Here is a 27,480-nt window from a genome sequence, read left to right as displayed (position 1 = left end):
GAGAGAGAGAGAGAGAGAGAGAGAGAGAGAGAGAGAGAGAGAGAGAGCGCGCGCTTGCACTTCTTTCCCACCCCTCCACATCTGCGGTCACAGTGGTCCTGTCAGAGAGCAGAGAGGAGATAAAGATCACTCTTACACCACCTCATATAGACTCAACACATCTCACGTTCACTTTGCACACCGTTGCAAAAACAACAACAACAACAACAACAACAAAAAAACACTCGGAATGGACTCTAGGCTGCTGATTGGACCGGGGATCCCCACATCAGACCCGACCACCCGGGCACCGTGGAACATCAGCTCCATCAGTCCGCACCGCCTCATGGATCTGTCTTCAGTGGCTACAACTGTAAGTGCATTCTTCCTTTTCCTCTTTTTCTTTCTTTACTGCTGTTGTTTGGCTCATTTTTGGCGGCGTGAAGTTGAAGGGAGACCCCTCACTGAAGCGCCACCGCGCGCCGCAGACGCATCCAAATGCAACAGCACATCTGGTAAAAAAAGAAAAAGAAATAAGCGCGAGTGTGTGGTGTCGGTTACTTTCTTTTTTTTTCTCTCCCTTACTAATTCAATAATAAAGTATGAGGAGCTCTGCACGAAGAAGGTGTGAGCGGGTGAAACTGTGAATGAATGAGTCACAACAGTCTCTCCAGCCTGCGCATCCGCGCGCGCTCTCCGTTCATTCATCAGTGGCACTAAACGACAGACGTGGTGGGTGGAAGCGCGCGTATCTTTGCTGCTCATAATTAATTTTGAGACGAGTGTGAGTTCTTCACCTCCTAAAATATTATTATTATAAAATATTATAATATTTGCGTCACACACTATATGTCAAATAGGTCAAATTTAAAAGCCTCCCCCCCCCTCCCTGACAAACTGGTGTGTGAAATAGGGAAAGCCCTTCCCAACGCTTAAATGAAGTCATGTGTATGAACATGATGTAATCTTAATTTTATGGGTCAAATTTTGCAGCTCCAAATTAATTCGATTTGGCTGAAAAGTGATCAAAAATGTCTCTTCTGATTCTCGAGGTTTCTTGACCCCTGACCTACGCTGTCACAATTTTATACCTCCTGGAAAGACACGTGGTTACCAGTGAGAAGAATGTTTTCATTATCAAATCCTCACGAAGAATCGTTCTCTCTCTGAGATTGATGGGTTAGTAGGATTAGTTTACGCGCAACCTTCAGGGGAATCCTTTCATACATGTGCTGTAATGTATCAACTTCAGAAGTCAAAAAGGAAAATAATAACTTTGCCCCAGGAGCTCAGAGAGACACCGTCTAAAGTTTGAGAGAGTAGCAGCTGCTCAAAGTCATACCAAGAAACACATGGATGCGGTTGCTGGTAAATGCAGTTCGAGTGTGAACGTGTCCAGTTCGGATCCTGACCTCCAGGCTTCAGTCTCTGCAGCTCTTGTGATCTGGACTTCATGGTGGGAATTCTGGGAAAGCTGATATTGGAGCAATGCCTGCAGGCAGCTTCTGCGGAGGCAGACGGGATCTGCTACTCGAGGAAAAGTGTGGTTTTCATTTAAAGGCTCTCGAAGTTTTCCATCTTCCTCTCCCGTGCTCTTGTTAATCACTCGTCCTCTCTTTAATCATTTCTAATCTGCATCTGTCTGGATGATGATTATTTATTAGTGTTATTATTAGGTCTAATTTGTGAAATTCTGTTTTTCATGCATTGCAAACATAATTTATGCGGGGGCTTGTCTTTGTGACACAATGCTGTGTCAGTGATTGCTGGGGTGATTGTGTTTGTAATTAAGTCCTTCAATCAACACATTACAGTGTAAAATGAATTGTCCAGAACATGGTGCATGTTCTCTTACTGCTCTGCATTTGATTGAATGCATTTTGATTAAAAAACGTATAAGTTAATAAACAAATATGGTGGCGTCTGAATGCAATCATCTGTTTGCCCATTCAGGCAGTCAAGAACTTGCTTGTGATGTGTGCATGATGTGATGTCAACAGCAGGAACCACAGAAGGCTTTCTGAGATATCTGACAAGCATCTGTCTCTCTGTTTGTCTCTATCTGATTGTCCTTCTGCCAAACTAGACTTCGAAGGTGTGTGCTTGAGATTAAGGTACCACAGACGAGAATGAGCAGAGGAGGGTTTTGTAAACAACCAGTGTGCAACTTTGGGGAAATGATTATATCACAGCACCGCCTCTCTCTTGCTCCTGCACTTGCTGTCACCATCTTTTTTTTAATCGTTGTCGCCTGCTTTTTTGGAGTTTGTCTACAGTGCACGAGCAAGATGTGCATGCTCCACATCTTATATCATCAACCTGAGACAATATGCTACTAATTATGCAATTCTAACTATTGCACTTTTTTTTTTAATATTCATCATTTCTTTTCCGCCTTACACCAAAATTGAATGATACATTACCATAACATGATAGATGTGTTTTGTTTTAATTATCTTCCTCCCCGTCACTTCATCCTAATCAGTGTCATTACTCTCAACCTTGGTGTGTTCTAAAGTGCTGTGACTTTTACATCCTCCAGACCGTTTACATTTCAATTGCTTATCTACACTTATGGAATTAAAACCACAGAAATGCTGGCAACTTGCCTTTTGGTACTTGCTCGCTAATGCTTAGTTCATGCAGATGTTATTACTTTCTTCTTCTTTGTAACAGGGGAAGCTAATTTCAGACCCAGTTATTTATAAATATATAAATAATTCCGCAAACAAACAACTAGAACAAGGAAATGGGATAATTATGCAAAACTGAAATGCTATAATAGCGTTTTTATATACAATATATATTTACAAAGGCAAACGGGCTATATCACCGAGCAAATCACATAGAACGACCAACTATTTGTCTACAAACTTCCCACGCAAAATCCACACAGGACTGACGCTTTCAAAAATCAAAAACTGGTTCCGCCTTTCAGACAGTTCCTCTAATCATGATGCAGAAGCCCAGCATCCCTGCCTGCCCACAGCTCCATAGACTCCCAGAGAAGCCAAGCAGCAATTGTCCAATCAGTGTCGAGCTCACCACTGTGAGAAAATAATAATATTCTGTGTCGTCCCATAGAGAGACAATTGAAGTTTAGCTTCAAGTGGTTTTATTTTAGATGAAGCTGAGCTTCCCTTGTTCTCCGTTGTCCTCCCACAGTCCAAAAACATGCAGATTTTGGGATTAGGTAAATTGGACACTAAATCGACTGTGAGTGTGAGAGTGAATGATTGTTTGTCTATATGTGTCCCTGTGATGGACTGGCGATCTGTCCAGGGTGTAACCCCGCCTATCGATCTATGTCAGCTGAGATTGGCACAGCTCAGCCCGCGACCCTCATTTGGAGGATAAAGCGGTAGAAGATGGATGGATGAGCTTCCCTTGCTGTCTTATGCCAATCTCCACTGGTGGATGTTGCGGAGATTTTTGATTATCAGGTGAGATGACCAATGAGGTGAACCTGTGGAGTGATGTGATGAGTTGAAGAAGTTGAAAGACTTCCACGCCATGCTGCTTCTCTCTGCAGTCACCATTGCTTTGACCCAGAACTGGTCAAGCTGAGAGACAGCTGAGATGAGAGGAAGCAGGAGGAAGGATCGAGAGATTTATCAAGGAACAAGGAAAAAAACAGACGTGAAGGAAAGACTTAATGGGGATTGGCAGTGGCAGTGGAGTAAGATAACACGGGACTGGAGAGGAAATGGAGCAGGCAGGGGGAAGACCCTGAGTGTGACAGCGTCATACTGGATTTACGCGTGTTTACATTCCACATGCACATATGCCACATCTGCATACCTCCATCACTACACCCGTCCCCTCGTTCAGTAACATACATAGCAATGACCTTTTCAGTCATTTCGCTTACATAACCACTCAATTACTTTTCACTGTGCGATTCAAATTACCTGATTTTACAAGCGGTAGCTTGTGACTCTGTGGAAAAGTAGGACTGCTGAAGCAGATGTTGGACAAAGAGACAGAGAAAGATGAAAAAGCAAAAACAACACAGACAAGCACACTTAAATGTGGAGGTCGGGGTTAATGGACGGGTCCGTGTGAGTGTTTGATCTGGACACTGGGGCAGCAATGAAAGATTCAGCCTCATAAAAATATTGAGTGAGAGTGTTTGTGTGTGTATGCTTGTCTATAGCTATACAGCATCTGTGAGGACCAGTTTACTCAACTCAACTATTGGATTTAGGACATGCTGGTTGGTCCTCACTTTCTGACCCACATTCAAAGGATTGAGGGTTGGATTTAGGGTTAAAGTTTAAAGGTCAGGTTTTGACTGTGATGTGAAGGGAAGGGGGGTGGGGGGGGGGGTTGCATTTTTGTCAATGAGAGTCCTCACAGTAAAAAAAAAAAAACATGTGTGCATGTGGCTATGCAAGTGGTTCAAAGAAAAACAAGAGACAAAAGAAGAGAAGGAAGCGTTTGCTGACATGAATTCTTCAGAGCTGTTCTGCGGTAGAGCAGGTTCTCAGACACAAAAGGCTGGTGTAGTGACAATGAAAAGTGAAACATGTTATGGATTATGGATATTCAATCAGTCACTGTTGACTCTTTCTTTCTTGAATCACTTTTCAAAAAAGATGCACACACAAAACATACAAAAAAACAGTGTCAGGTATATTGAAAACTAACTTTAAACTTGCATCTATAAAAGTGTATGTGACTATAGTAGTATTTAAGAGAGAGTATGATAGTAAGTTTGTGAATATAGTAGTATTTGTGAGAGAGTATGATAGTGTGTGTGACTATAGTAGTATTTGTGAGAGAGTATGATAGTAAGTGTGTGTGACTATAGTAGAGTTTGTGAGAGAGTATGATAGTAAGTGTGCATGGTTAACTATAATAGTAAGTGTGTGTGTGACTATAGTAGTATTTGTGAGAAAGTATGATGGTAAGTGTGTGTGACTATAGTAGTATTTGTGGGAGAGTATGATAGTGTGTGTGACTATAGTAGTATTTGTGAGAGAGTATGATAGTAAGTGTGTGTGACTATAGTAGTATTTGTGAGAAAGTATGATGGTAAGTGTGCATGGTTAACTATAATAGTAAGTGTGTGTGTGACTATAGTAGTATTTGTGAGAGAGTATGATAGTAAGTGTGTGTGACTATAGTAGAGTTTGTGAGAGAGTATGATAGTAAGTGTGCGTATGTAACTATAGTAGTAAGTGTGTGACAATAGTAGTGTTTGTGGGAGAGTATGATAGTAAGTGTGCGTATGTAACTATAGTAGTAAGTGTGTGTGTGACTAAAGTAGTATTTGTGAGAGAGTATGATATAACATGTGAGTGCAAGACTGAATTATTTCTCAAACGGCCTCTCATACACCTGTTTGCACTCACAAGAACATACTACAAACAAAATGGGGGAGCCATAAATATGAGTATTGCTCTATAACACTAATAGTAACAACTACAGCAACAACTACAACTACAATATGATTTTAATTAGTGACTCTACTCAAAAGCAGGACACCTCACAAAAAGAGGGCTGAAGCAAAAAGTTGTTGGCTAAGTCCAAAATAAAGGTTGGTACACATGCAGTCAATGGAAAATGCCAATAGTTTCAGACTTATGGACAGAAAACAAAGAGTCAAACACCAGATAATCAAGGTTTGGACTGAAGATACAAAGTAGGGCCCATGAAAAGAAGTGAATTCCACTGCTCAGCAGCTCCAGATGAAGACCAAGACCAGACAGAGGGAGAATAATAATAAGAACAACAAAAATCACCAAAGGTTACACACTGCAGCTTTACATGACACAGGTGAAGCTAATCTGCATTGAGCAGATAAACCTCAAAGGTGGGAAAAGATAGGAAGAGAAGTGGTCTGAAACAAGTGACCTTTTAAACAAAGGAGGAATCGTGTAATGAAATACATGACCCAAGCGAGAGCAGATGTTACATCTGAGCTTACTGTTACACGGCAAAGTGCTTCCACGCTGTGCTACTTGTACAAATACTCAATTTTTAGCTTGGAGTTAGTTTGGAGGTGTAGTGGAGACGAGGACAAGGGACAAGATGAAAAAAATCTTACATAAGTCTTCTTACCCGAGGGGGAGCATATTCAGCCAAAGACTTGACCTCCCCAAGAACAAAACAGAGCAGCCATTAGGCTAAATAACCGCAAATAGACTGCCTCCAAACCGCAACCACTGTTACTGCCTATATTGTATGTATGGTTATGCATTTCATCTTGTATTGATTTTTATCTTGTATTACATTTTATTCTTGTATTTATTATTTATCATCGTCTATTTATTATTCAGTGTATTATTGCTTCTGCTGCAGCAACACAAACAAGTTCCTTATTGAGGGAAGTGACATTCTATTCTATTCTATTCTATTCAAAATGGCACGGCAAATAAAATGAAACAAACAGGAAACAGAAGAAAAAAACAGAATACACACCCTTATACAGAGGACCGTTATTTTATTCATTGTCAGAGTCTGAGAGATCTTTTATTTTGAAGACAGAAAGCTTGTTTCGGTCACATGATTATGGTAAGTCAAAAATCGAGATTACAAACTATCAAAAACAAACAAACGTCTTTGGAGAGCTTCTTTGGAAAGGGAGAAAATGCCCAAGGCGGAGACAGAAGGAGACGAAGCGCCTTCGTTTTCTTAGAAAAAGAAAGCTGCATTCATTAGACAATATCAGGATTCTCACGCAACAAGCACCCGCTCTACATAATATGCGGCTAAGTAAGGCAAAGTAATACATTGATTGCTTTAAGAAATAAATGTGAAATTGTTCTTATTCTATGTGTTGGAGTCAGTGGTGACTCAATGTGGTTTAAATAATTAGCGCATGATTGTGTGTTACAGTGTATTATGTTAACAGTTAAAGGTGCCATATGTAAGAATGTGGCCAAAAACGGTTACTACATTTAAATTCAAAATACAGAGGTCTTTGAGGTTTCGTTTCCAGACGTAACTGGCAACCCGTGGTTGCTCGGCAGCTGAGACTCTACTGACTGCAATGATTGGTAGACGGCGGTAGGTGGCGCCACATGCCAAAACATGATTTCAAGAGATAAACATGATTTGCAGTCTGCAAAATATTTTTTTAATGCAAATATTTTGTCTGTAATGTTGTTGTTGGTGAGTTCAGTTTGTTATATGAACATTATTCCTGAGTCTCTGTGACGCATTAGGAGGATTTTATGGCCAGTTGCTGTAACCTGGATGTACGGAGCCCTTTACTCTTTCTTGCCTTGGTGAACATGTTCTTGTGATTTTCCACTTCTTCTGCTTTTTTAATGAATGTGAATGTGTTTCTTTTTAACTGTATGAGGCTCTTGAGTAACTGCCACTTACAGATAAGCCAGTGAGACCTTGTATAGAAGCTCTTTGTCACTCACAGAGAGAGGTTGATGAATGTTGATCTCCTGACCTTCAAAAGAAAGAAAGAATAAATAAATAAATAAAGGCATTGTATGGCTAGATGCTTTGATATTCTCTCAGCTCTTTAAAAGGAGTTTTGCAGATCGGCTGCTCATGTTTGGAAGGTGATTATTGTTAACCTTATTATTCTACTCAACATTCTTAGTTAAACACTGTGCATCTATTGTGTGTTGAGGTCGTTCACTAAGTGGATTTTCGCATTCTTGCAGACACATAATAAGTACAGAATTTGAACGTCCGCCCACATAAGAGTATACACATGTTGAGTTAAAGTGGCAGAGCCGGGTTCTTTTGTTTTTCCCTCTCGTTTTAAATGCTAACCAAAAGGTCTCTGTCATCCAGGTCGTGGTCATCCTCAGTAGTTAGCTGTAGTCACAAGACAACTGAAAACACAGAAAAGGTTAAAATATTTAAGTGCAAAAGTTGAGAGAGAAATATTCATCTGAGAATAAAAAATAACAGGATTACTCTTTCTTTTCCCCCCTCTTCCACTTTTCTGCTTTTGGCATCCTTTTCCATTTGGTATTCAACAAATTTGACGAGTTGCATGTAAATGAGTTTGTGCCTGGAAAGAATTGTCACTTTCACAATATCACTTTGTCATTTCAATGTTAATTTCCTTTTTCATTTTTCAAACTAAGTTCACTCTTGAGTATCAGGAGATTAATAACCTGTCTCTTTCCAGTTTCCCTTTCTCCGAGGTAAAAATTGTCATCAAGTGATTGTTGTTTTCCTGTCACTAGGGTTCCATGTTGCCAAGTTACCCGTTTCCCACGGTCAATGTACCGAACCATGCTCACTACACCATCGGCATTGTCATCATGGCCGTGGGCATCACAGGCATGCTGGGAAACTTCCTGGTCGTATACGCTTTCTGCAGGTACAGTGGGATTTTTCTTTTTTACTTCAAATTTAGCTCTGTAACAAATACCCTTTAATAAACTTATGACAATTGTCGTCATAATTTGGATTCATGTGTGCAGGAGCCGGAGCCTGCGGACGCCGTCCAACATTTTCATCATTAACCTGGCGGTGACAGACTTCCTCATGTGTTTCACCCAGACACCAATCTTCTTCATCAACAGCATGCACAAGAGGTGGATCTTTGGAAAGAAAGGTAAGGCATGCTCACAAATGCTAAATGAGTTAGCCGCATCAGCATGACAATACATCAGCATGGTACACTGTAGGGCGGCAGTAAACACGCTAGTCAAGCAATAAGTTGTTTATTACTTATTATTCCTTTAAAGGACTCATATTATATCTCTTTAATCTCTTACATGAGTGGTTCCCAAAGTCTGGGTTGGGGCCCACAGATGGATCATGTTTCATGATCGTGATTTTTCTTGGGTACCCAAACAATTTGCGGAATTTGTCCAAACATTTTTTTTAAAGATTTACAAGCATATGTTTTTTAATAACATGCATAAAATTAAGTTGTAAGTCATCCCTTGGAAATTATGTGTTTTCGTATTCAAAGTAATGTGTTACAGATATGGCTGTAAATAACTCTTGTAATGATTTATATTGTAATTTGAGTCACAATAGTTTGGTAGATCTGTAAATGTATTTACCTTTTTACTGGGTAACATAGTAATATTACAGTAATACATATCTGAGTATGTGTCACCGCCCAACAAAATCAACAAAGAAGAAGAACACGACACAATAAACACACTGGCATGATTCTTACGAAACACAAACAGCCTTGAATCCTCTGTCTGTTGTCTGCATGTATCTTTAAACATTGCTGTGATATCTACTTTTGCTCGGTCATCTTTAATTCTGTGATCTGTGATCATCTGTGATATTTCATTTATCATACATGTACATGCACACACACACACACACTTCCACAGGGGCAAGTATAGTTTCCTTCTCCTTACCTATACAGTTCAATTAAGATTCCACACACACACACACACCTGCTTCCCTCTATTATCACTCTCCCACAGCAGCAAAGGTTAAATCTGCAGGATTTCAACCTCTATTGATCACAAGGAGCAAGCATGTCAGTAACGTTTCACATGGGCACATTTCGGGGTGTTTGTTATGCATAAGTGTTCAACCTGTTGGGGACAGAGGCGAGGATGTGCTTCTCGCCACTCAGCAAACACTGATGATAAATAGGAGCAGGCATTTCCCTTCTGGACTTGTCCTGACCTAAATGAAGACACCCCATCATTGTCAGATCCATTGTGGTTACGGCAAAAGGAATTTCCCTTATTTTTAAACCACCTCCGTGCTTCAAACACTCAGAACCTTCTTTATTTTTATTTAACCTTTTACATTTTGCACAGATTTACATAATGAGGCGGTCAAAGATAATCGAACTAATAAAAATCACCACCTGAGCCTTGCCTTTGTTTGTGTTTATCCATTCTACTTAAAAAAAAAACACAGTTTAATGACAAGCTTATTTTTAGGATGTCAGTCAGACCACGAGATAATGACTGGATAGAAAGTTCATAGTCCCTAAAGGACAAACTGTATTTTGTTGACCCTCTTTTTTCCCCTGTAGTACCATCTTGACCTTTTCAAATAATTACTGCCCAACTAAAACGGCAATCAGAGCTTTTTTTGAGCTTTTATTGTGCCGTACCACAGCGTCAGAGCAAGCAGGAGCTGATGGCCACGGGAAAAATGAAATTGCTCTTTGGGGAATGTAAACATAGTTAATGTGAACTGAGATCCAAGCTCATGGCTCGAACCAATATCTAATTAAAACAAATAACATTTTGTCTGACTGAGGGTTTATCCCAGACTGACAAATGTATGACCTACATAGACCTGGGTGTGTCATTAAATGGTACACAGGACATATCCCAAGAGAAAGCTGTAGTCTTGCACACTAACGTGGTGCAAGAGTGTGCAAGACTACAGCTTTCTCTTGGGATATTGTAGTTCCTGCTCAGACGAGGTTCCAAGCGAGTTGAGCCGATACTATGCGTGACGTCGCCAGACTGCCGGCCACCGATTGGCCAGAGTGCCGTCACAGGAAGGAGGAGTCATGAGCAAGACGTCCGACTCAAGAATCAAGCCGAAAAATGCCATACTGTAGATCACTTAAAAATACTTAAAATTGCTAAAATTACTAAAATTGCTGAACATATGTGTTAATCGCCAACGTTTAGCAAAGGAAATATCTAAAATCTCAATATCTAACAGAGGAGTCTGGTGTATTTAGCGACAACACCGCTGAAAGTCTGCAATCGCGACGGGCGAGCATCATCACAAACCCTGCCACTGTATTGTGTATAGGGTGATATAGTCGGGGTACACCCTGGACAGCTCGCCAGTCCATCGCAGGGCCACATGTAGAGACAAACAACCATTCACTCACACTCTCACACCTACGGTCAATTTAGAGTGACCAATTCACCTAATCCCCAAATCTGCATGTTTTTGGACTGTGGGAGGAAGCCAGAGAAAACCCACGCACACACGGGAAGAACATGAACAAGGCCCTTATTCCAACCGGGGCTCGGACCCAGGGAACCCGGGTCTTCTTGCTGCAAAGGCGAGAGCGCTAACCACTATAACAACCGTGAGCACTGAACAAATCTTTTTAATTAACTGATTGTAACGATTCAGTTACACTGAAAACAACTGCTTGACAAGTCATGAGTTTGTGTGAGCCGCATGTAAAATGAAGTCACAGCAGTTTAAGAGTTAATGTTTTCAGTATGTCAGTCAACACATCATGAATAAACTTTTAACTGTACAACTATACAAGTGGTGAATCCAAACATGTTCTCTCCTTGAAAGTAAAACCTCCAAGTTACCTCCAATTGGGGGAAGTGATACCCTAAAAGTCATCACTTTTTGTTTCTCAGTGTAAGTGCCTCAAAAACACCATAGCTGTGTGTTACTTTTCCACTATACATTTCTATATACTTTGTCCTCACAGACCAATGCAATGTGCTAACATTCAAGATGTTGAGCGACAGCTACCTAAAAAGCTATTCTAAAAGAAATATTCCAATCTATGAGCATGATAAATCCTCATTTTACGCAAAATAAACCTTAATTCATTTAAAACCAAAACACAACTGCGCCCACGTTGACATACACGTTGTGATTTCTATGTCTGAGATGTTTCACACGGACACTCGTTATCTGGACTTGATCACGACCTAGTGAGGTCTGCTGTTACAACAACAAAGACCTCTCCAGAGAGCAGCTGCTGTTCTTTTGGAGCGAATGTGGACTTCATTAGTTACGGTAACTCAAAAAGGGGGACTGCACACAAGCGACACTCTGAGGATTTTGTCTTTGTGCTCGCTGTCGTGATGACTTGGCGCTGTGACCACAAGATGTACGACAGGTTGATGGTAATCATACACTCGGGGTGCCTGAAGGCCAACGGCAGGGAAAATCAAGATTGTGTTTCGTCAGTGTTGAGGCTCGTGCACGTCCGCACATGTGCATGAATGCGTGTATCCCATCGCATGAATAAATTGTGCATAATAATAGCCTGGATTGAGAACAGCACCCTACATTTACGGGATGCAAAGAGACATGTTAAAAGTCAACACAGTGACAGACGCTGAATGAAACCATGCACAGTGTGTAATCGCTTCATCACTGTACTGTATGTTCGACACTTTGTAAATATTTATGACACATTAATTGTGTATGATGTTTGTGAATTTCAAGCTCTCCTGTGAATGCACTTGTTAAACCACATTTTCTTCTCCACTCGACCATCCATTCATCTGTTATTTCTAATTTCAAACCCTGTTAGGAATTCGTCTCCATTCCCTTATCTGTTACTCAACTTCACCTTCTTGTTTCCTGTTAATTATTCCATCTCATTCAATTTCCTTCTTTCTTCTTTGTGCTGCTACTCTCTCACCGTGACATTAGTAGTGAGGAGAATTAAAATTTGGAGAACACGGTGGATAAAGAGGTAGACAATGGATGGATAATAATACAATTGTCTGTGAATGTTCTCTGTGATATGGATCATTATATCTTCAGGAGTCTAGAAATTCCTGCGTTGCATTACATTAAAGGTCTGTGGTGAGTTTTGATTTCAAGCTTTCTTTCTCTCTCTCACAATCACAAGACAGTCACACAGACAGACAGACAATGTGTGGAGCTAATGTTTTCGAATACAACACAATCATTTACAGGGACAATATGTAGTATTTATGGGTTTATATAACCCAAAATCCACTTTTTTATACATATTATGTGCTCCTGCATTGTCTAGTCGCTGTATAATATTCTTTGTTTCATTTTCGTAATGTTTCAAAAAGTCATGTAAAATAACATGGTCGCGGGCCGCGGTTGCATAGCCACTGTTAGCAGCGAGACGCCATGTGTCTACAGGAGCCTGTAAGGACAAACGCGAGAGAACAAATCAAGCGTCGCTTTACTTGTAGCGGAAGTCCCGCCTCCTCTCTCTCCACTTCGTCTGCTACGGCCGCGGTAGCTCGCCCTCTCCCTCGCCTCACGAACCTCATCTGCTGACACGGAGAAAGACGACGAGGACGACATTTGACCGGCTGAGGACACCGTAGCGCTCAGGGAAGGGAGGGGGTGAGCAGAGGAGCAGTTCTTTGTTGTACATTTCAGCCTCTCCTCTAGATGGCACTATAAACTACTTAATTCACCTTTACTGGATAAAGAAGATTGCTTGCTAGCAAGGAAAATGCACATATGCATCCGAAACAGTTGCAGGAAAACTCCCAGAAAAACGTGCTAATCCAAAAAGCAGAAGTCATTAACAACACTACTTACACTTCGTCTTTGTCTTCCAACAGGTTGTGAGATATACGCCTTCTGCGGGGCACTGTTTGGTATCTGCAGTATGATGACTCTGATGGTGATCGCAGTGGACCGATATGTGGTCATCACCAGGCCTCTGGCCTCCTTGGGAGTGATGTCTCGCAGGAAAGCCTTGAGCATTGTGGCTGTAGCCTGGGTCTACTCCATGGGCTGGAGCCTCCCCCCCTTCTTTGGTTGGAGTGAGTACAACAGAGTCCTCAGAAAATGACTGTGATTCCGCCGAGGGATTTCTTTTTACTGATGTTTTTCCCTAGTACTTCTGTCGCTGTCTTTTATTGTGTCAGCAGCTCAAATTCCCGCTGAAAGGTGGACTACGATAGACCTTGCTTTGCCTTTTGTCAACATGCCAAGTTCATTTATATTAAATCAGCTATCAGTGCTCAAATCACTTCACAGTCGTTTGCCGCTGACGTGACAGCAACCCAGCAGCATTTGAGAAGGTTATTGAGTCTGTAATGCATGCTCCCAAATGGGAATTAACTGACTTGCAGAAACTCCGTAACAGGACCTCGTCGTTCTCAACAACTCAGACTCTTGTCTGGACAGAATTTAGATTATGGCAAGACCAATTAGCTCAATGACATGCAGTCAACTGGGACTGGGGGATGTGTGGGAGAAAATGCCAAACATATGCATTCAGCTGGATTACATATGAGTGTTAGTTGCTGCAAGAGATTTTGAAGATAGGGCGCAATTGCAATCAGTGATAGAAGTGAATTTAGCTTCTGCATTTAAACCATCCTTATTACACAGCAGTCGTGAACACACACAGTGCAGGGGAAGTGGGCAGCAGAGCACAAGCCCAGATAGCAATGAGGGTCAGGATTCCAACAGGCAACCCTTTAGTTACAAACCCAATCCCCTTACCATGAGAATCAGCTGCATTAAAACGAAGTGGCAGAATGAAGACAGAGAATAGTAAAGAGCTAGCTCCAGAGCCCTGGGATACCAAACAGGCTGTTCATGAAGAGGCTCTGAAATGTACAATAATTCATTCACAGACTAGAGTTAATTGTTTGCATGTGTTATTATTTTGCAGATGTTTGGATGATGAAAAAAGACCTTTTTTGAAATACCATAAAATAACATCTTATTCTTGCAAATTGACAATTTCACCAAATGTGCCCATGTTTTCCACCAGACACTACGCCGGTAGGGCTCGTTGAAGTTGTGCCGCTGTGTATCCGCTCTGCTCGAGGGTTAACAGCTTAACACAACATGTACTAAAAGGGACATACGGCTTCTTTTGATGTCTGAAAAAGGGGGAGAAGTCGTCTTGTCTTGTTTATTTGAGGCCTGCCGCTATGCACTGTTGAGAAATCATTACGTCCACATTTGTACGGTTAGTCGTGTTCTATCGTGTCGAAGTAAAGACACACTAGAGTGTCTTTTTTTGTGTTGACTTTTGTGTGAAATGAACAACGTGGCTCGATATTGGTGAACCCTGTGGTTTTCCACAGCAGAAGCAGCTCCAATCTCTCCTGATAGATTTTGCACTGAGGTTCCAATCAGCCCAAGCTTGATTGATGTTACAACAAAGAAACACAGTTTTACTCAAACATGCAATAATCGTTGCCACATTGAGGAGATTTTAAACCTTTTATTGTGCACCAGTTATTCATTTGGAATGTCAAATGAAGAACGATGTGCAGTTCAGCTGCCCTCAGGTTATCATAAAGAGTGTTCATATGGATAACAGCTGTCAGGACAGATAGCACAGATGAAAGCAGTTCAGTGAAGTAGCACAAAGTTTTGCGTTACACAAACAGAAGCAGCGATTGACAAAATGTCATGGTGTGTACGACCACGTTTCTCCCGCAGGTGCCTATGTGCCGGAGGGTCTCATGACGTCATGCTCCTGGGACTACATGACATTTACGCCGTCCGTCCGCTCCTACACGATGCTGCTCTTCACCTTCGTCTTCTTCATCCCTCTCTTCATCATTATCTTCTGCTACTGCTGCATCTTCAGGGCGATCAGACACACCACACGGTTAGTGCATGGACGAACACACAAGCTGTTTACTGTATTTTTTCCTTCTCACGCGTTCAGTCGTGCAAAACACAACAAAGCCTGTACATACCACTTTAACCCTTTAAGGTACTACTCAACCATTTGGTCGACCACACTTTAAGTCACTATATCTATCACTATATTGAAAAATGCATCAAGCTGAACTCACTAACACTTAATGTGACTTGTTCTGAATGTCGTACTTTATGAATTATGAAAACCAGGTTTATTATGAACAGACGTCTCAACCGTTTGTTAGAGGCCTGTATCTGAAATACTGTAGGCTCTAATTAAAAAAAATATATATATATATATATATATATATATTGATTGTTGTTAATGTTATCATAAGTATATAAAATGAAATAATAAAAAATGCAAATAACTATTTTTTCTTTGCTTTTTTTTCGGTACCTTAAAGGGTTAAGTCTTATGTCTCGAGATTTGCTAAACTATGTGTCGTGCTTTGTTTACGTTCCCCGAAATGGACATAACCCCCCCATCCATTAGCCCCCCCCCCCCCCCCCCCCCCCGAGGGCTAATGGATTATTTCATCCTACTTCTTTTGCTTGACTATACAGACTGATGGACATGGTCGAGACAAAATGTCATTAAGGTCAACATGTCAAAGCTCAACGTGATATTCCACCTTTATTATTTGAGTTTAGTTAATTAATTAACACACACACATAGAGACATGGGTGTGATGAGTGCTTATGCGTGCGTGTGTTAAAAGTCTTGCCGTAACATGTTTGACCTTTTCTATCGATTTCCACCGGTGTCGTCTTCATCGTGAACAATAACACTGCCTGTGCAGCGGCAAAGACACGGTAAAGACAATGATAAAACTGTATGTGTATGTGAGCGCATATACAATGCATACACAAAATGTAATAATGATCATTTTGTAGACGAATATTAAAAAAAGAAAGAGCGACCTTTCCTAACGAGGCGAGCGTGTCTTGTGTTTGACAGAGCGATAACGAAAATCAACTGCGAGGGAACCAGAGACTCTGCGAGGAGGTTCCACAAGATGAAGACTGAATGGAAGATGGCCAAGATTGCACTCATTGTCATTCTGCTGTTTGTCATCTCCTGGGCACCTTACTCCTGCGTTGCCCTCACTGCATTCGCTGGGTAGGTAGGTGTGTATGTGCACGCATTTTAACAGTGTCTGCTAAAAGAGACACAACGCAGTATATAAGAACACAAAAAAAACAACTGGTGCTGATACTTTAGGGTTGGCAACAATGGATCACATGACTGACAGCATGTGATCATTCATTGTAGTGTACCCGGAAAGAATAACACTGGGTTACAAAAAAAAGTTGTCTGTCTTTTCAACTGAATTAGGACCATTTTTGGAGCGCTGAATCCAAAAATGACATCCATTTATCCAGGTTTTTAGGCTAATTTGATTTTGACTAAATTGATTACATTTTTGTGACATTATCAGTCGATTTTCGTTAATATTTCTTATCCAAAAAAGGTTTTAGGAGAAAAAAGATTCCTAGCAGAATACGTCAGGCTTATTTTTGCGAGATCTTCTAGTCGAAGCTATTTCATTCACTTGTAATATAAAAAAAAAACAATTAGTCATAAGTTGGCAAATGCAAAATCTTCAGAACTTGTTTATTGCAAGAAATATAAAAGACGTTTGCATCATATGACGTGAAAATACCTGTACATGTAAACAAATATGTAGCTTTGTTCAGAAAGATGACCTGATTGAGTATGTTCAGGGTCACAGCTCTGTGAACTCTGCATGATTAATGATAACTTTGGTGACTAGAATTTACTAATGTACTCTTTTTTTATTGGTGGTATTATTCATTGTCATATTTATTTTAATGGCAAAGAGAGTGCTCATGCTAAATGCCTTTTATTGCATGTTATTGTACACTTTTATCACAAAAAAACAAACTCTAACATTGCGCTGTGATATCATCAGAGACAGATTTATCTCACACTGCAATTAAACAGCGATTCAAATAAAGGTCAGTTAGTGGAAAAACTAAATTCATTTGGGTGAAGCTTATAAAAACTTATTTTATGGAGCTTGAAATTATTATTTTTTATGTGATTTCCTTTGGACAACATTTGTAAATCATAGAAAAGGCAGCAAAATGGCAAACGCAAGGTGTGACATTAGGTCTATTTTTTTTAAAGCCAATGACTGGATGTGACACTTCACACTCTGCTGCAGCAGCGTCATCAGTGTAAAAAAAAGAAAGAGGTGAGAACATTCATCCAATTCTGAACGTGCTGAATACATTTCCAACTCTCTCTCGACTAATCTTGTCCAAGGCAACATTCATCCATCACTGCCCATGTCACACAAACCTGTTTCATTTCTTTTCTTCTCACCGACCTCTCTCCACGACCTCTCTCTCTCTCTCTCTCTCTCTCTCTCTCTCTCTCTCTCTCAGGTATGCCAACATGCTGACTCCCTATATGAATTCTGTTCCCGCTGTGATCGCCAAAGCATCTGCGATTCACAACCCCATCATATACGCCATCACACATCCAAAATACAGGTAGGATGCAACACAGCCACAATGTCAATTAGGCCTGAAACAATTAATCGATTTGAGTGCTTATAAAGACGTTTTCTCATCTTTCAGCTCCTTAAATGTGAACATTTTCTGGTTTTCTTGCTCCATATAACAAAGAAATCATTAAATCATCATTTCCTGGTTTGAGAAACTCATTTCCAGACATTTTATGGATCAAGCCAACACTAATTAATCGTTAGTTGCAGCCTTAATATCAATATAACAATATTGCACATAAATTGTCATATGAATACATTTCTGATGTTCCATCCTTTGGTTTTATTTGTCTACCTCTGCAGCAATGTCAGTTTTTGTGCCAGTCTACATGCTGAACTCTTAGTATTTTTTCTTGTAATTGCCAATTTTCCACTTCACTGTTTCCAGAGACTCTGAGTACGGTTCAGCAACAGAAAGAATTATTGTAATAGCTGGCGTATATCTTTATTTTTGGTCTAAAATTTCGTTTTTTTTTCTGTGCTATGAAATGGTTGTACTTTGGTTGTTACAGCCCACTGTCCACAGTGATTCATTCTCGTATGGGCACGTGACTGTCTTGGCTGCCAATTGCGTCATCCTTTACAACATAAATTATACTTTTTATAGTCTCTCTCTCACGTTATGTTAGAGCAACATCCTCAATTACTGGCTAAGCTAGATCTGCCCCTGAAAACACACAGATTACTGAGCATTTCTTCACATTTGCTTTCAACAATCATTGACATTGTTAGAGTGTAGCAGAGTACCAAAGAGTATATAATCTGGTCTTTCTCAGATTATACTTAAAGATACAGTACAGCTACAAGTGAATCAAGGTGCAATGAGTTTTAACCATTTGAAAATAAAAAATCATATAGCTATTTGTGTTAAAGGTGCCATATGTAAGAATGTGGCCAAAAACAATTACTACATTCAAATTCAAAATACCGAGGTCTTTTAGGTTTTGTTTTCTGACGTAACTGGCAACCCATGGTTGCTCGGCAGCTGAGACTCTACTGACTGCAATGATTGGTAGAAGGCGGTAGGTGGCGCCACATGCCAAAACATGATTTCAAAACATAAACATGATTTGAAGTCTGCACAATTTATTTTTTAAATGCAAATATTTTGTCTGTACTGTTGTTGTTGGTGAGTTCAGTTTGTTATATGAACATTATTCCTGAGTCTCTGTGACATATTAGGAGGATTTTATGGCCAGTTGCTTTAGAGTTATGACATAACGCACCTTTAATATTGTAGCAAACTAACATAATGGGCACTGGTAAGTGTTAAAAACGAACGAAGCTGCTGGGAATCAGACGATGTCTGCTAAGGAGGAAGTCTCTAATCTGTCCTGAGGATGGATTGTGTTCACGCACTCTGAGGAATGTGGCCACATGTGTCCTCAAACCACCTCCAAATGTGGTTTTCTGTGACGAGACCTTGTGTGAGCTCGACAGATGTTAATACCGTGTCTGAACAGGGCTTAGACGCTTTCTGTTACCCAAGTTCCGTTGCAGTGTGGGCTGCTGCAGCTGGCGACTTTTGTGAAGCCACAAAGTCGTACATCACCCAAAGTGTAGTTCTTCAAACAAAAACTCAACCATATTCATCATTTCATATTTTCCTCTCCAGGTCAGCACTCAGCAGGTACATCCCCTACTTGGGAGCGTTGCTCTGCATTACTGGCAGGAACCGCTTGAGCAGCAGCTTCCAGTCCACGCGCCAGTCGACCTTCACGAGCCACTCGGAGAGCAAAGGCCCCAGCAAACTCCACCACTCCTCCCAGTCTGAGAGTGAATCAGTGAGTGTTCCTCATATCTAATATGGTATGTCTCTGACAAACACTTCCTATGAAGAATGCACAGAGTTACAGGTGGCTGACGCTTGTCCCCTCTTTTGTGATCTTTTTTTTTTTTTTGCCTGCGCGCATGCTGTCTCAGGCTCGCTTCTCCGACACGGAGGACGACTGCTCGTCTCGGACGACCGTCAGTCGTCAGTTGTTGGCTGATGTCAAACAGGTGCGCCATCCCAGCCAAAGGGTAAAGGTGAGAGGTCACAACACGAGCGATTTAGAGAAAACCCGCTGCCCAAATCCCCGCTGACCCAGCCGTGTGTCAGCACTCTGAATATGCCGGTCTGGATTAAGTTAACATTCCTTTACATGCATATTTAGTCGACATACAGCGAGTGTTAAACTGACGTCAGAAAGTCATACATCATCCAACTTTACTGAACTCAATAAATCCATTTACGTAACTAGGCTTGTTTAAGATGAGCTTACACAAGTTAGGGTGCTGAGAGGTTCCAAAAACCAAAGTATTAACAAAAATGGCTCTTATGAGTGCGTTGCTTAATTGGAGGATTTTGTCATTACGTCAAAGCCGATCTCATCCTTTTCCTCTTGAACTCTCCAAGTGAGGTCATGTTGTTCTGGTGTCTCGTTTAAGTCGAAGACGCCGTGTTTACGTTTGGCATTTCACGGTCAGGGAATCCATGAGGTCACGTTGGTTGGAGCCCTCCTGACGTTCAGTCTGCTTGTGGTTAATAACGAAGGCCATTTAGCATGTAATCTGATGAGGTGCCACTGAATTGTGCTTTGTGATTCTAGTACTTTTAGAATCGCTTTCCACATTCCTCTGAATAACACTCTGAACTGCCCTTTTGCTCCTTCGTAGAGTTTGTTTGTTTCACTTCATTCAAATGAATAAATAATGAACGCATGTTGAAAAACCAACGTAATGTCAACTTCCTCTTCCACATGTTTTGCAGTTTAATTACTATAATGCAGAGACAAGAATGACATCAGTCACAAAACGTGACCTCCTTGTGTGAAAGTGAAACTAAGGGCCAATTCCTATCTTAACCCTCAAGCTCAACCCTTAATCTTAACTGGCCCTCAAAACCAAGTGTTGAGGGTTATTTTGTCACTTAGAAATGGGACACCCCTTAAATGCAGATACGTCTTCAGACTGTGGGGGGCAAAATAACGCGAAAGCTGCGTCCAGTCTGTCAACTCCAAAAAAGAAGAAGAAGAAGAACACATTTACGTTACGATTATTTATTACGATCCGTTTGTCAGTCAAGTTATTAGGTTGTCAGTTTAGTTATAAGATGATACTCATACAAATAGGGTTAGCCCTAACCCTAACCCACAACCACGGACATATTCAGCTGACAGTTACCACACACCACGGCTTATTGAAAAGTAAACGATGACAAACAATCGCTTGTCCGCACCGGCCGGCTATTGACAAAAGATCGCAAAATAAAGATAAATGTTACGTAACAATGACGTCAGTAATCCATAATATGGGCCTAAACTAAGATAATACAATGGTTTTCATAATTTTTATATCTCTATTAACAAAGACAATACTTAATTTGTAGCGTACTCGTTTCGCTGCTTTCGGCGCCATCTTTGTTCTGTCAAAACACGCAATGCATTCTGGGTAGCCCTTGCTCCCATGGGTGGTCTCGGAAAAAATCTCAATATTGAGGGCGATACAGCCCTTAAACTCGCCCCTCAACTTAATTTTTCTGAGAATCGGGACAGCACTTGCACTAGAGCAGGGGTCACCAACCTTTTTTGAGATGAGAGCTACCTTAAGGGTAAAGAATAATATGGAGGGCTACCACATTAACATTTTTTTTTTGTTTACCATTTAAATGATTAATATAATGCATTCAACTGCATACACATTCATTCCAGTGCTTACTCCTAACGATTACCAGTTTTTATAAACAATATCAAAGATATTTTACTGAGCGATCATACGGATACATGCAAGTGAGGTGAAGTGAAGTGAGCCCGCGGGCACCGTATTGGCTGCCCGCGGGCTACCAGGTGCCCGCGGGCACCACGTTGGTGACCCCTGCACTAGAGGGAGCGCGCATTTTTGAGATTGAGGGTTAAGCAAGGAATTGAAATTCACCCTAAAAGGTGAACATCTGTTTCGTTCCTTTGACCTTTTTTTTTTTTACAAAACCGTAATGAATTGAGCGTTAAATTCAGTTTGGGAGGCAGAGCGACCGTGAGCCACGCACACACATACTTGTATCATTTGATAAAGGTCTGTCATTAGTTCACCACGATGTGTCACTGAATATGAGGTAAATGTATTAAATCAGCACTGGTGTCAGTTTACAGAAAAGGAGATCGTCCAAACAAAAGCAGCCAATCACAGTTTTATAGATTCCACCTCTCATCATTATTAGGTGTATTGAGAACACATACATCATTTAGGCTGTGACCTTATACTGCAACCTTTTAGCCTTTTAGGCTTTTAAAGAGGATTGATGGAAGCTGGAACAGTAACAAGTCAGAAAAAAAAGAATCTATGACATCACCTAAAAGCCACGTGAATCGCCATTTTACAACTGTTGTTTAGCTTTGTATCCACAGTGTGTCATTAAAGCTTAAATGCATTCAAGCATACATTGTACTCATAGGAATGATACAACACAGATACAACACAGTGGTTCATGTCAGGTTGACCCAATTAAAACGACAAGGTCATCCTTTTTAGAGCATCCAGTATATGGAGCTTTTCCGTCTTTCTGTAATCATCTTATTTTTATGTACTCGCGTATGCAGACACACACACACACACACATACCAGGTTCATTGAGGACTCCATTACAGAGGGTCCAAATTCTAATCCAGTAATCTGGGAGTTTCAGGCTTAATCCACAGATTGCATGGCATGAACCAGTGTTTTAATGATGACTGATTCTCTAGGAGCCGCTGCCTCCAGCTGCTTCCGTCTCTGCGCAGAGGAGAAGAAGAAGTTTAAACTTTTCACACAGTCGTGCATAATCACACTGAAATGTGCTACACACACATTGTGTCTGTTTGGTCTTGATTTAAAGGTCCAATGTGTGAGAATTAGTGGAAGAGGATTTCTCTGCTCATCCTGCGGATGTAAACACAGTTTCCTCTGTCTTCCTAGGTAATTTATGAATCTGGCAATTTATGAGGGCAGAGACGTTCTTCTACATTTGAATAGTGAGCTTCTGCTGCTGTAAAAAGAAATATGATTGTGTTTAACATGACCAAGATGGCAGCCTCCTTAAAGGTGCATTATGTAAAAAATCTAAAGCAACTGACCATAAAATCCTCCTAATATGTCACAGAGACTCAGGAATAATGTTCATATAACAAACTGAACTCATCAACAACAACAGTACAGACAAAATATTTGCATTAAAAAAATGTTTTGTTTATGTTTTTAAATCATGTTTTGGCATGTGGCGCCACCTACCGCCACCTACCAGTCATTGCAGTCAGTAGAGGCTCAGCTGCCGAGCAACCACGGGTTGCCAGTTACGTCAGAAAACGAAACCTAAAAGACCTCAGTATTTTGAATTTGAATGTAGTAACTGTTTTTGGCCACATTCTTACATATGGCACCTTTAAAGCAAGGCAATTGTTCTAGTACCTGGAAACCAAAAATGTTGGTCATGTTGGTTTTTGTGCTTTATTTCTCTACTAAAGCTCATCTGTGTATCTTTTACATCTTATCTTATCATAAAGTCTGAAAACAAGGAAAAACAGTGAGGTGGGTTTTGCTCATTTCAGGGTCCAGCTCAGTGTGAAGCTCAGATGTCACGCGTCCATCTTAATACTCAACAGTCAGTCAGCGATGGGAAAACATGTTTTTTTTTTTTATCTTCAAGGTCCACAATAAGATCCCTATTTCAATCACTCTGTCTTTAGCAAGCATGTGATCTAAAAGCCCAAATCCTACAAAGGCCCTTTTGAGTATAACTAACACTGAATTGTTGTGTTTGTGCACATCATGTTCAGACTCTGACAGAGCCAGAGGACATCTCCATGTCGGACATCAGTTTGCTGCCTACCAGTCATCTGCCTGCTACTGTAAGAGTAAGATCAACTCCGCACTGCAGAATGTGAATCAAGGAAATTGACAAATCTCATGATTGATAAAAAATTAAAGCAACACATACTTTATCACCCAAAAAAGGCAGATTAGTCAGTTATACAGAGTTAGACCATGCTGCTGTCCTTTTTATTTCACCAGAGTAAAAATAGTCTAGTCAGTCCTGTATATATGGCCTTGCTCGTGCTGTCATTTAATACATATGTTGCATATTTTATTGTATTTATTTATTTAAGGAAAGAGACAATGCATATTATTAATATTATTAAATTTTTAATATGCCTGCTTATAGCCTGGGGCTAATTTCCTGCCTGTGCACTCTTAGAAATAGCAGCAAATAAAAGTGCTAAGTAGAACCATATAAGGTTCTTCGGCTTGTCCTCATAGGAGAACCCTTTTTAGCTCCAGGTAGAACCTTTTTATAAAGGTTCCACCTGGAACCCTTTTGGAGGGTTCCACCAAGAACCCTTTTAAAACCCTTTATTCAGGAAAGGTGTTTTAAAGGGTTCTCTGGATCAAAATGGTTCTTACTAGAACCATTAGTGTTACCAAGAACCCTTGAAAAACCCTTTCTTCGGCAAAAGGGTTTTTCAGAAGCAAATAGTTCCAGGTAGAACCTCAGCCCTTGTAGAAGGACCCTTTTGGAACCCTTATTTCTACGAGTGTAGTCGCTTGGCAGGTTGATGTTAAACCAAAACATAGGAACATTGGAGAGTTTTCTATCTGGATAGGAGCTGATAACTGGTAAAAAATAAAAAAAAAGACAGCAGAATAGAATAGAATAGAATATAGTATAAGAACGTAAAGAAACAACATTTTCTTGTACTTGTTTCCATCAAAAGTTCACGTCCAGTGTCACGGTGTCATCTCGTTTAGTATTTAATTCATGGGCAGAAGAAAAGAGAAGGAAACCATGATTAAAGTGGATTTTTGTCAGTCGTGTTGCTGGAATAGTTCAATTCGAAGCTACATTTCCCCTCTTATGTCAAAGTCTGTATAAACATCATCCGTCACGATGTTTTGAGGCATTTCCTTTTGTTTTGGACTTATTGAGGGATTTGTCAGCTGTAATAAAGAGAGGGAATTGCTCCGTCGTCATCCCTGAACGTATGATTTCCCATCTTGTCTAACCAGTGTTGTAGTCACTTTTGCGAAGGGGCACGCCAACCATTCTGCTTTGCTCGATGTTTAAAACAAAATATGGAGACTGCTTTCGATCCAAACAACTGTTCTTTTCATCCTGGTTCAGTCAGCTGCTGCTGCTGCTGACATCAATATTACTGGACAGCTTAGAAGCGTTGTTCTGCCATCCTCTGCATTGACTTTGACACCATCATCATTATTTGTGTGACCATGTAATTATGACGGGTGTTTTTTCCACCACTGAAAACGTCTTATGACAAAAGCTGCGAAAGACAAACCCACTGACTGTTTTACACAAACTAAAAAAATGACGCTTGCTGCGTTTGTTTGTTTGTGTTTAGGATTTACGGATTTAGAATTGGAGGATTTTATAAATTGAGGGTAATTTATGTTCTTACTGAGAGTCTAGCAGACTAATTGCTTCCCCTCCCCTCAGTTATTCTATGCTGAGCTAATGGGCTGCAGCTTATTAGTTGAGATGAGAGTGGTAGTGATGCTCGCATGTTGCTTTCAGCAGAGAGACAGGAATAGTGTACTTCCAATATTGTAAAATAGGTTACAATTTAATTTCTACTGATTGAAAATTGGCTCAAACTTTGAAAACAACTTAATTATTAAAAGAGTTACCACTTAAAAAATGACTTAACTGTGGTAGACTAGAGTGCTTGGCTGCTCTACTGCAAGGCTATTAATGTTAGGGGTAGGTGATATGGTGCTTTTCCACTATAGAGTCCCAGCACGACACGGCTCTACTCTACACTGTTTGTTTCCTCTTCTATTACTACAGTAGCTCCTCAACATGGGCTGAGTCATCACAGCACAGCTACATGAAACTGCCACGACTTTGTTTTACACACACTACACGCACACAAACTAGTGATTAGTGACTTGTAAAGCAGTTGTTTTCGTCGTACTGAATCATTAAAATCAGTTCATTAAAAAGATTTGTTCAGTTCTTCCTGCATGAGTGGAGCACAGGCCCACGACGTCTGACACAGTCACTGAACCGAAATACTGACGGCAGAAAGGGGTTGTGATGCTGCTCGCCATCACGGCACTGCTGTCGCTAAATACGCCAGACTCCAATGTTAAATATTGAGATTTTAGACATTCCCTTGGTAAATGTTGCAGATTAACGCATGTGTTCAGGATTCTTAACCCTTTAAGACTTTCTTATTTTAACTATAAGAGGGCCAGAAAAACAGCCAGTTATTTACTTTACTGTTAATATTGCATGTTTAAATATTGTTTAAAATTAAGAAAAACAACAACTTGTATTCACCACCAGATTTTGCGTGTTAAATTTGAACAGCGTAAAACATATTTAAACGTCCCATATTATGCAAAGTCAACTTTTTTTTATCATTTAAATCCTTATATTTGGGACTCTGGAGGTCCTATCAGTTGGCAAAGTGTGAAAAAGATGACTCGCTCATGTTTTTGTGGTCCTCCTCAGTCTAAGTACAGGAGATAAAACACGTGATGTTGACTTCCTTGCTCATTGGGACGTCACAATGAGCTAAATTCCTGGAATTGTTGTCTCGTGGAGCTCCGCGAGAGTGCTGGCGAGGGCAATGGCATCAGAAAACCGGAAGTCCAGGAAAAGTTCTATCAGTCAGCAAATGATCACTTTTCCAAATGCTAACTGCTGTTAGCTCCCAGTAGCCTGGTGGTCCTAAAGAGATACTACTAAACCGAGCGTTCTGAACAGGGCTGTTTTGGCAGGGTGATTGAACTGCTGTGGTGCTTCATCAATATGATATTTTGACCAAAGCATGTCACAGACATGTTCATTAGGACACCAGGGAACTAGGTTAACTTGAAGAAATACGATATACTATGACTCTTTCAAAATAATATTTGTTTCAGTCTTTGTCTCAATGGTCAAAAACTGTCCAACTCTCTCCTCTCGCCGCTTCTTGCAACAGCGCGAGTGACATTACCGTAATAACCACACGTTGGCTTTGACGTGCAACGTCTCAACTCTCAGAAAGCGTAAGTGTCATTTTCCGATTTGCGGTAAGGCAAAGTGCGCTTGTGCAAACGTGACGCACGTCTGCGATCATTCAGTAGCCAACAGTTTGTCGACGTCACACATGGTATCTGAGTCGGAGCAGGTACTAAAAAAAGTAGGAAAAAAAAATGGATAAGCAAAAAAAAACGTGCCGTGCTGGAACTGGATAGTGGAAAAGCCGCTAATACAGTTTCACTCTAATCAAGAGAAACGTGGGAGGTCATTCATCAATCCAAGCAATCAATGGTGCATCTATTTCACGTCTTGCATGGTCAAGATAAGTGTTGATCAAACTTTATTCACTCCCTTCACCTCCTACTCTTATTTTCCTTTTACATCCAATCACCTATACAGAGTCACAGCTGAATTACCTGATCACCTCTCCTGTCTCTCTCTCTCTCTCTCTCTGTCACACACACACACACAGCAAGATAAACCGATGTCAGAGTCAAGGCCGGGGACTGCGTGTAAAACGGCACCATCCATCATCGTCACCTCCATATCCAGCCCGTCTATACTGCACAGTCCTCCGGGTTTTCACGGCAACCACAAAAGGACCAAAACTCACAGCTCCGTTTCCAAAGAGCCTCTAGACGTCGCACATCTGGAGACAACAGAACTACAGTGAACCACTGGACGAAAGTGCAATGAGAATGTATAAGTGTGTGTATGTGGGAG

At 40.7% G+C, this 27,480-nt stretch overlaps 1 pseudogene across 1 annotated transcript; it reads left to right on the top strand.

The window, feature by feature from the left end:
- Positions 1 to 229: 229 nt before the first annotated feature.
- Positions 230 to 27,430, top strand: LOC310938763 (melanopsin-A-like; annotated as a pseudogene). The gene is made up of 11 exons: positions 230 to 352; positions 8,145 to 8,281; positions 8,385 to 8,518; positions 13,173 to 13,376; positions 15,019 to 15,190; positions 16,187 to 16,348; positions 17,641 to 17,748; positions 19,378 to 19,546; positions 19,686 to 19,879; positions 23,552 to 23,623; positions 27,230 to 27,430. The product of its transcript is annotated as a melanopsin-A-like (transcript).
- Positions 27,431 to 27,480: the final 50 nt, after the last annotated feature.

The sequence above is a fragment of the Microchirus variegatus genome (genome assembly GCF_963457635.1).
Source record: "Microchirus variegatus genome assembly, chromosome: 17".
NCBI lineage: Eukaryota > Metazoa > Chordata > Actinopteri > Pleuronectiformes > Soleidae > Microchirus > Microchirus variegatus.
This window is presented reverse-complemented; position numbering and strand designations above follow the sequence as displayed.